The sequence below is a fragment of the Euprymna scolopes genome, chromosome 21, assembly GCF_053919585.1.
Source record: "Euprymna scolopes isolate OS-2025 chromosome 21, ASM5391958v1, whole genome shotgun sequence".
Classification (NCBI taxonomy): domain Eukaryota; kingdom Metazoa; phylum Mollusca; class Cephalopoda; order Sepiida; family Sepiolidae; genus Euprymna; species Euprymna scolopes.
The window spans coordinates 45,986,906-45,996,149 of NC_136502.1; the positions used below are offsets into that span (position 1 = coordinate 45,986,906).

General features: G+C 31.1%; 1 protein-coding gene across 1 annotated transcript in view; it reads right to left on the reverse strand.

Moving 5' to 3' along the window:
• The window catches only part of LOC145242776 (uncharacterized), a 50,604-nt gene extending 41,864 nt beyond the window's left edge, over positions 1-8,740 (reverse strand). Inside the window, exon 1 of the mRNA XM_080105913.1 lies at positions 8,509-8,740. The gene's annotated coding sequence lies outside the window, so the exon portion shown is untranslated. The remainder of the gene's footprint in view (positions 1-8,508) is intronic.
• Between the last annotated feature and the right edge of the window lie 504 nt (positions 8,741-9,244).

Sequence of the window (9,244 nt, forward strand, 5' to 3'; positions counted from 1 at the left end):
TTTTGGACTATTTCCATAGCAGGTTTTGTTTTGGGTCTCTTTCTCATTTGTAAAACAGTTTTGTTTAAAATATTGGCCTGGTTCGTGGTGGAGGTTGTTCTGCTGGCTCTTGTTTCTTGATGTTGATGAACTGTATTTATTTAGATTCCATTTCAGCAAAAAACATTTTCTACAAACTTGACAAGAAAAAGATTTATCTCCAGTATAAATCTCCAATAATTGTTTTAATTGGAATCAAAAAGGAAGATTGACATGATACAAACGTAGCAGTGATGAAAACAGATTATTCAGAAGAAAAAAAATTAACAGATGGCAATGATAAGTAAGTCAAAATCAAATATCACCATGACTGAGTAGACATACAATATATAAAGGGGAAACCAGTAAGGCTGAAATACACATGTAGCATATGGCTGCAACCGAGATTGAACTCACTACATGAGTTTGTAGTAAATTCAAATCTTGTCCATAGCTGAATACTTGATGCTTCGCCAGGGCTATCAAGAGTATTTTTAATCTGACACCATCTCTAGATGGGTTGTCTACCATGGCTTAAGAGAGGCCCATCTACGCTTGAGAGAAGGATACACTGCACCAGTTTACCAACTTAGTATTTTACCTCATGGTAACGTTTTTTTTTATGTTACATTAAGGCTGAGATACTCTCCTCCTTTCTTCCGTTGTCTTTTGTCTTAATAATCTTTCAGGGATTTACTTCATCTACATTAATACAATTATTCTTATTCTGCATGCCATGCAATGTTCCTATGAGTTAATTTTTTTTACGCACTTTTACCAATAACTGAGCTTACAATCTCTAAGCAGAATTTTCTCCCCAGTGCACAAATGCAAATAAAGCAAAATGAACTGATAGGAGACGTACTAAAAAGAAAGGCTTATAACCTCGATTACATAAGGATTTAGTTACAAAATTAACTGAATGTTATCAACTATGATGAAATCTACCTGAAGAAAGATTAACAGTACAATAACCAGAATGTTGTAAATATAATGATAAGAAAGATAAAAATAATAATTTGAAATGTAAATAAAAACTACAAACAATATAAAATCTGAGACATACTAATTTTACATATTCATAAGACGAGGGAGCGGGTTTTTAAAATCAAACAAACCCATTTATTCAAAACTGTCCTGCACAAAATAACTGCTGAATACATATCGCCGTCACATCAATCAAAATCGCGCACCTGTTTTTTTTTTTAAACACTTTACTATTTTCCAACTGCGCGTCGTCAACGCTTCGGGGTTTTTTCACATACCTCGGAAAAAAACACCCGGGCAACGCCGGGTACCCCTCGCTAGTGTAATATAAAAAGCAGAATTTCATTTGTTGTAATATGCATTAAGTCGTGAATCTCTATTATGAATAGAACTGAAGTTATTGACTTTCACCTTTTCCACCATCTTGACTTTAAACTTTGATTTAGCTATTCAAAATTTAACTCATTTCTAAGTGAGATTCTATTTTTTTTAAGTGATTACATGTAAATAGACTAGAAAATTAGAGGCAAATTTTTTATAAAAAATATATTTTAGCCTTTAGAGTGAGAAATTAGTTTTGCGAATAAATTGATGTAAAATGATCATTCACTTCCAGACCAGAGAGAATTTTTCTGGTGATGTAACTATTTTAATGTTTTTACATCTTGGGCATTTTTTTAAAATTTCTTAAATGAACGATTTGTGTTAGATGGAAGGGGATTTTTATTTATTGGTAAGGGAATAAATAATACATCTTAATTTTCAATTAGGGTTATTTTCTACAATAGTGGCTCATCTCAAGAAGCTGTTTTTCTGTAGGGACACAAATAAACCATAAAACTTAGCTTTGCCTTATAAGTTCTAGACAAAATTTCTATCCTCATCCAACAATTTAAAGGCTTCATAATCACATACAAATATTCAAGCCTACCACATAAACATCATATCGGATATGTTTTTGTGTTTGTATGTGTTTCTTTTTTTTAATTTGAAAAAAATAAAAAAAGTCGCTACGTCGATTCTTTATGGGTAAATGCTAAAATGATTTTGAAGCTTTTAAATTATCAATTTGAAATCTGGTTACAATGAAAGTTTTATATGAAAATGTCAGGTACGGGCAAAATGAATGCCGATGCTCAAAATGTATAAACATTTTTACCCCTCCCTTTACTTAAAAATTCACCATAAATCAGGAAATTAACCAATTTTAATGAAATTTTCAGTATTTCTTTTTTTTTTTTTTTACACAGGCATCACCACATTATCAAGGCCAAGATGCCACTCAAGGATAAGGGTTAAAGAGTGGACAGTAGAAATTGGACAGTATAGTAATCATTAGTAATGAAAATTCGGTAAATTTGTTAACTTATATGGAACGGCTCATCAAGAACTTATTTACGTTAGACTTGAAGACAACCATATTGTAGTCAGCCGGAAAGCAGGAAAACGGGAGACAATTCCACAGGCGTGCAGTTTTAAGAAAGAAGCTTTGTTCATGGAATCTATGTTTATGTTTAGGCACAAATAAAGAGTGGGGTGAATTATTGATAGTGTTTTCAGCTAGACGAGTGTTTCTTGTGAAGGTTTAGTAAGAGGGGACCATAGATTGAAGCTCAGTCGAACACTTTCCATGAAAATAACGATACATCAGAGACAAACTCGCATCATCTCTTCTGTGAGATAGAGGTTGCAGGGAAGAGAAAAGGACATCTCCTACGAGGCTACGAGATCTATTTTGAACTCTATCAAGGCAGGACAAGTTCTTTCTAACAGCTCCTGCCCAGATGTGGCAACAGTATTCCATCCTTGGACGTACCTGGCTCTTATATAGATAGAGAATTGCATCAGCAGTGAGATATCTACTGGATCGATAGAAAGGTCCCACCATTTTTCCAGCGGCCTTGGCATCAGATTTGATGTACGTTTTCCATTTAAGATCAGGAGTAATGGTCAAGCCCAGAAGCTTGTCAAAACTTGAGGCCTCCTGAAGACGAGAGCCATTCATTTCAATTGATGCCAGATGTGGATCAGAATGTTGATGATGTAAAGAGAGAAGCTTGGTTTCAGATGTTTATCAAATAATGATCATGGGATATAATGAATTAATTATTTTCATTTAAATTTGAGTGGAAATGTATTATTTTGTATAAACAAAAAATACCTTTACTAAAGTGGTAAATAAAAAAATGCAAGAATTTATTTTTGCTTTTTTTATATAAATAAAGCATCGTAATTTGTAACAATAAAAAAAATAAAATAATATTTACAGGAACATTACGAAAAAAGCCCCTAAAGTCCGTATTAATGAATTCGATATAACTCAAAGAAAAATGAATTTCTCAAACTACCGATATTACCATTAAATTAAGCATTGTTTATTTAATATTTTCCCCCCAAAAAAATAGCAAAAATATTTCTACATTTTTTTTAAATTAAAGATTTCGCATAATTTTTATATGCAAGATTTTAATAATTTCCTTGCTTGCAAGAATGTGAAACTTTCGGCGTAACATAATTTTTATATAATATTGAACAATATTTCGAACAATAATTTTAAAAAAATTAATTTAAAAACACGAACATAAAAATAATTAAATTAAAAAATGATAAAAAATGATACAAATGTTTAGAATAGGAATGTATGGATGCACGTCTGGGGAGGGGGATCTGGCACCCCTACCTCCTTTTACTATCATGACTTCATTTCGATTGACTGAAATTTTGTGCCTCTTTATAATCGTGTTTACAACATTTTAGTTTGTTGCGTTTGTGGCGAACGGTAAATTATTTGCTTTTTGAGGGCTAATTAAGTTATTTTTACACAAACAAGGTGTTTTTTTTTTAAATTTAATTCAATATCTTAGGACTTTACTTTACTAATTATCTTTTAAATAGACCAAGGAAACTAATATTTATCTTTTAAAGGAGTTTTACAATGAATTTATTTAACGTAAAAATTTAGCTGAATTAGTTATCTCGCCGTGAAAACATTTTCATAACTTTTTTTTCATGTGTACAAATATATTTTTTCCTTTAGGAAATTAACTTTAGTCTTTAATCTTTCAAATGCAATCAAAAAGTAGTCGGAAACCTACAAAGAAAATTATAATAAATCGGCTTTCAAAACTAGGTCCCCCATTTTTGCCCGTACCTAGAAACTGTTCGTAAACCATACAGAAGGACAATACTTTTCGAAGGAGACACTATTCTAGAAGAGAGCAAGATCTGTTATTGTATTTTTTATTATTGAAAATTAGGTAAATATCCAGATCTGCTACTACAGAACACTCTAATTTGTTTTTTTATAGGTAATTGAGGTCGCTGACAACGAATCTGATAGTCAAACTTGGGGCAAATTTACAGTTTGCATGGTATTAACTCCCGAACCCACGAACTACTTTCCACCATTTTGCAGCTTCCGTTTACGCTACGCGTGCATGCTGCAGCATGAACGACGGCTTGCTTCACCTAGCAAACTGCCTTCTCACATAGCGTACCAATCAAAAAATTACGGACTGACATTTTTTTAATAACTTACAGTTAAAGAAAAGTACAACAAATTGGGGGACTTTTTTTTTTTTTGTCTCACGTAGTTTTTAATGTGGTTTACAAAAACATAAGCACCAAACATCTTTATGTTTTTCATTCTTTTTTTGCGGGAGGGGGATTCAATTATAGAACTTATGTGGCTTAATAGGTGCTTTTGCAGTTTAGTTAAATGTTTTTCCGTTAGTAACGCACCAACATTTACCAATTAGAACACCATTTAACATTTTCCGAAGATTTTACTGTTTACATTGGGGGTGCGAGCGGGGTGGGGGTGGATGTGATGTTGGGGCGCGCGCCCCAACATCACATCCACCCGCTCGCCCCCCCCCATGTAAACAGTAAAATCTTTGGAAAATGTTAAATGGTGTTCTAATTGGTAAATGTCAGTGCGTTACTTTTGAAAATTTGAAAATTCTATGTTCCAGGTAAAAAAAACAGATAAATTAACCCCCCCTCACTCCAACTTGGAGTGCTTTCCTTTTCTTGTTTTATTTCTTTTTCAGCTAATTTTAAATTTTCCACCCAAAAAGTGCTATAATGTATTTTTGAAAATTAGAAAATTCTATGTCTTGGAAAAAAAAAAATCCCCTCCCCCAACGTAGTTTGCTTGGTGAAGCTGTCGTTTATGCTACAGCGTGCATGCGCGTAGCGTAAACGGAAGCTGCAAAATGGTGAAAAGTAGTTCGTGGGTTCAGGGGTAAATACCATGCAAACGGTAAATTTGCCCCAAGTTTGACTATCAGATTCGTTGTCAGCGACCTCAATTACCTATAAAAAAACAAATTAGAGTGGTCGGTGTTCTGTAGTAGCGGATCTGGATATTTATCGAAAATTATATTTAAAAACTAACTTTTTTAAAAAGAATAGAGAATTATTTTTAAAAAATGTTTTTTTTTAAAATAGGTACCACCAAAACTGGGGGGGGGGGCAGGTCAGTACTTTTTGACGGACCGTCTTTTTAAAAATCTACCAAAAATCAGGTAATTATCCGATCAATACGAAATTTTCAGCGATTATTAAGAGAAGAATGAACTTTATAACAGTCTACTTATTTTTCATAAACGATATTTATATATATATTTTTTGCTCACAAAACTCCCCCCTTGTTTTGAAGTGGGAACAAATATGCTTAAAATAATCATCTGAAACTGAACACAACATATTGTGTTGTTGTAAGGGACAGAATTATAGATTAAAAAAAAAAAAAAATTGTTTGCATACCTTATTTTGACGTCTGAATATCAGAACTTCGATTGTGTTTAATTATCCTGCTTTTGAGTTTTGAAGTGTGAAATTCAGTGAATATATTAAGTAAAATAATTAATTTAAGTTAAGCAAAATAAAAAAAATTTCTTTTAAATATTTATACGAAAAAAGCCATTTTAAAATCTTTGATAAATAAATTAACAATTTTTTTTAGCGAGCCAAATAATGCATGACCATTATTAAACAGGGCATGCTTTGAAGAATCGATACCAAAAAAAAAATTTGATAAATATTGTGCCCTTTGTGTTAAAAATAGCATCATTTTTTTCGATCCCATTTGAAAACGTTTGCCGCCTTTCAACTACGGTGGACCAAACGCGCTGAAATAATTTTTTTATTTATTCTGCTTTCAATTGCCCCCCCCCATTTTGGGGAGCCTGGCCCCCACACACATACACATTAAAAACCAAACTCATACAAATGGTCACCCATCTGGTACTGGCCAGCCTCAGCTTAATAATACATTGAAATTTTCGTCATTAAAAAATAAGTTTTTTTGGTCTGTTTAGTCTTCCATAGTTTGCTTCTTATCAAACGCAAACGTAAACAGTGTCGATCTAGACTCTAGATCGACGCGAAATAACTAGTTACCTATATGAATAAGTGGAATTATTTGAAATCCAGGTACTTATATTATAATATTTTTGCATATTCTCTTAGAAAATCATCCTAAATCTTAGTTAGACAATAAATAAATTAATTAATTATTTCAAAAACCTTTTTTTTTTAATATTTATGTACGTTTTTTGTGCAAGACAAAAAATGTCAATTGTTAACTTTTTGGGAAAATTTAACATTTAAAATTTAATTAAAAATAGTAGAAAAAGTTTTACATTATTCTGTTTTCTATATGATAAAATTCAGGGTTTTATCTTTCTGGAAAAAAAAAGTTACTCAGAAATAATGGATTTTGATAAATGTAATTTCGTTTTAAAAAACAACAACAACTTGATTTTGCGGCCATTTTTGGCGGTGCCTATTTAAAAAGAATCGAAAATTATATTTTAAACTAGATTTAAAAAAGAACTGTGAATTATATTTAAAAACTAGTTTTAAACAAAAAAATTAATAGAAAATTGCGGTAAAATGAGGTGGTTTTCAATCATCCTGTACTTTCCCACGAATGATCAGTATCAGAATTTTTGTAGGAATTTTTGACACCCCCAACACGAAACTGCGAATACAATATAAAAATCTCGTAGTTTCTCTGTTAAAAGTGGGTCATTTATTTTCTTTATGGATTATACTTCCAAAATAAACTATTACAGTTGTTTTAAAAGTAATAGAAATATTTTTTTTTTTTTTAAAACAGTAATGAATTTTCCGAACTCAATATTTTTCAATTTTTAAACTTTAAAAATCTATCAACATTTTTCTATTGATTCTATTTTTACGATATTTTCAGGGTCAATGTGAAATTTTATGTTCTTTCCAATAAACCGAATATAATATTTTAGACAAACGTTTTTTTTCAAATTCACGCCCCCCCAAGTGCCACCCATTTTCAACTTTCTCTTAAAAAGTAAATAATTAATTTATGTTGAATAGTTTTATATATCACAAATTGAAGAGAAAAGGTCAATAAATAATATATTCAAATTTAAAACCAAAAAGAAATCCCTTTTTTAGAAATTTACCTGTAAAGTCCGAAGTTTAAAACCTTATTTTATAAGAAGAACACACTGTTTTTTTGTCTTTTTTTTTTTTATGAAACCTTGGTCCTTGCTCCTTTAATTGAAAAAAAAAATTAGGGCTTGAATTACATTTTTCGAGGAGTTATAAGCTTGGAAAGACAGGGGGTCGAATAATTCACGCCTCTCATTTTGAAATGTCTATTAAAAAGTAAATAATTAATTTATGTTTAATAGTTTTATATATCACAAATTGAAGAGAAAAGGTCAATAAATAATATATTCAAATTTAAAACAAAAAAAAATCCCTTTTTTAGAAATTTACCTGTAAAGTCCGAAGTTTAAAACCTTTTTTTTTTTAAAAAAAAAAAACATTTTTTTTTTTTTTTAATAAAACCTTGGTCCTTGCTCCTTTAATTGAAAAAAAACAATTAGAGCTTGAATTACATTTTTCGAGGAGTTAAAGCTTGGAAAGATGGGGTGGAATTATTCACTATTTTCACGAAATTTCTGACACTGCTACGAATGCACCCTTACAGGAGTTGTCCATTGTGTTTAAAACAAAAAGGTAAATATTTTTCTGTTAAGTTCGAGGGCGTAGAGATTTTTTTTGCATAAAATCAAATATAATTACTGCATATATTTAAGATTATGACATTAAGAACGTTTTGCAGTTAAAATCAATTTATTATTATTAGGAAGAAAAAGAGCGTTTTATTTATTTATTTATTTTTTTTTTTTTTCATCTTGAGCGATAAAAAAAATAAAAATAAAAAATAAGAAAGCGCCACTAGGAAGATGGACTATTTTTGGCTCCTTTTTAAGATCTCGGTTATTCTAGCATATTTATTTACACATCTCAACGTGTTTTTCTTCAGATTACATGCGTTGTGCCGTTGTACTAACTAGATTTTAATAATATTAAAATAAAAACATAAAATCAGTTTTTACGCTTATACACAATTTTTATCGCATTTTATGTTTGCACCTTCGAACTCGTCATTTGCTCATTTTCCTAAAAAAAATCCTTCGATAAATAGTTTTCTTTTTAACTTACCAAAAAGGTCGAAAAGGGTGAGACTATTCCGGAAGTTGCCGGTGTAAGTATAATCATGTCCCTTTCTAAAGTTTTATATTTTTAATTATTAATGATCGTAAAATACACGTTATTTTTTTTTTCTTTAAATAATTTGTTTGTTTTGTGTATCCAAAATATGGTAAATGTTAAGGTCGTATGCCTAAATACTTTCTTTCCAATCATGAAAGGAAGACTTTTTATAATTCATGATTAAAAGTAAAATGCGTTTTAAAATAAAGAAAAGAAATAAAGACAAGAAGAGGAAAGAAAAATAAAGTGTGTGGTGAGGGGGGGGGTCAGCTGACCAGTTTCGCTCTCTCCTTCTCCAAGCTGTATCGAGGGATTTAAAAAGGAGAAATCGAAAATATGTGCATTATTAAAATAAAGTTACGTTGTGTTCCATTATGGGGGGGGGGAGTGATTAAATTAAACTAAAGCAACATTACGAGATCCTAGAGACTAATCACGCTCAAACCTAAGAGATATTCCCTTTGTTTACAGAGAGAAGGCCTTCTCAACCGAACGAGAACAGTCGCCAAGATCTTTAAATGGAATGTTGAGTGAGCACGATTTAGAATTGAAAATGAGTGTGTGCTGAAGTTCGCTGCACATGGGTTTTTAATGAGCATTTTTTTTTTCCTCACGTATTTTCCCACTTTACATGGCGTTATATGAACATGATCCACGTTGTAAAGCGTGGAAATTCATAAAACGA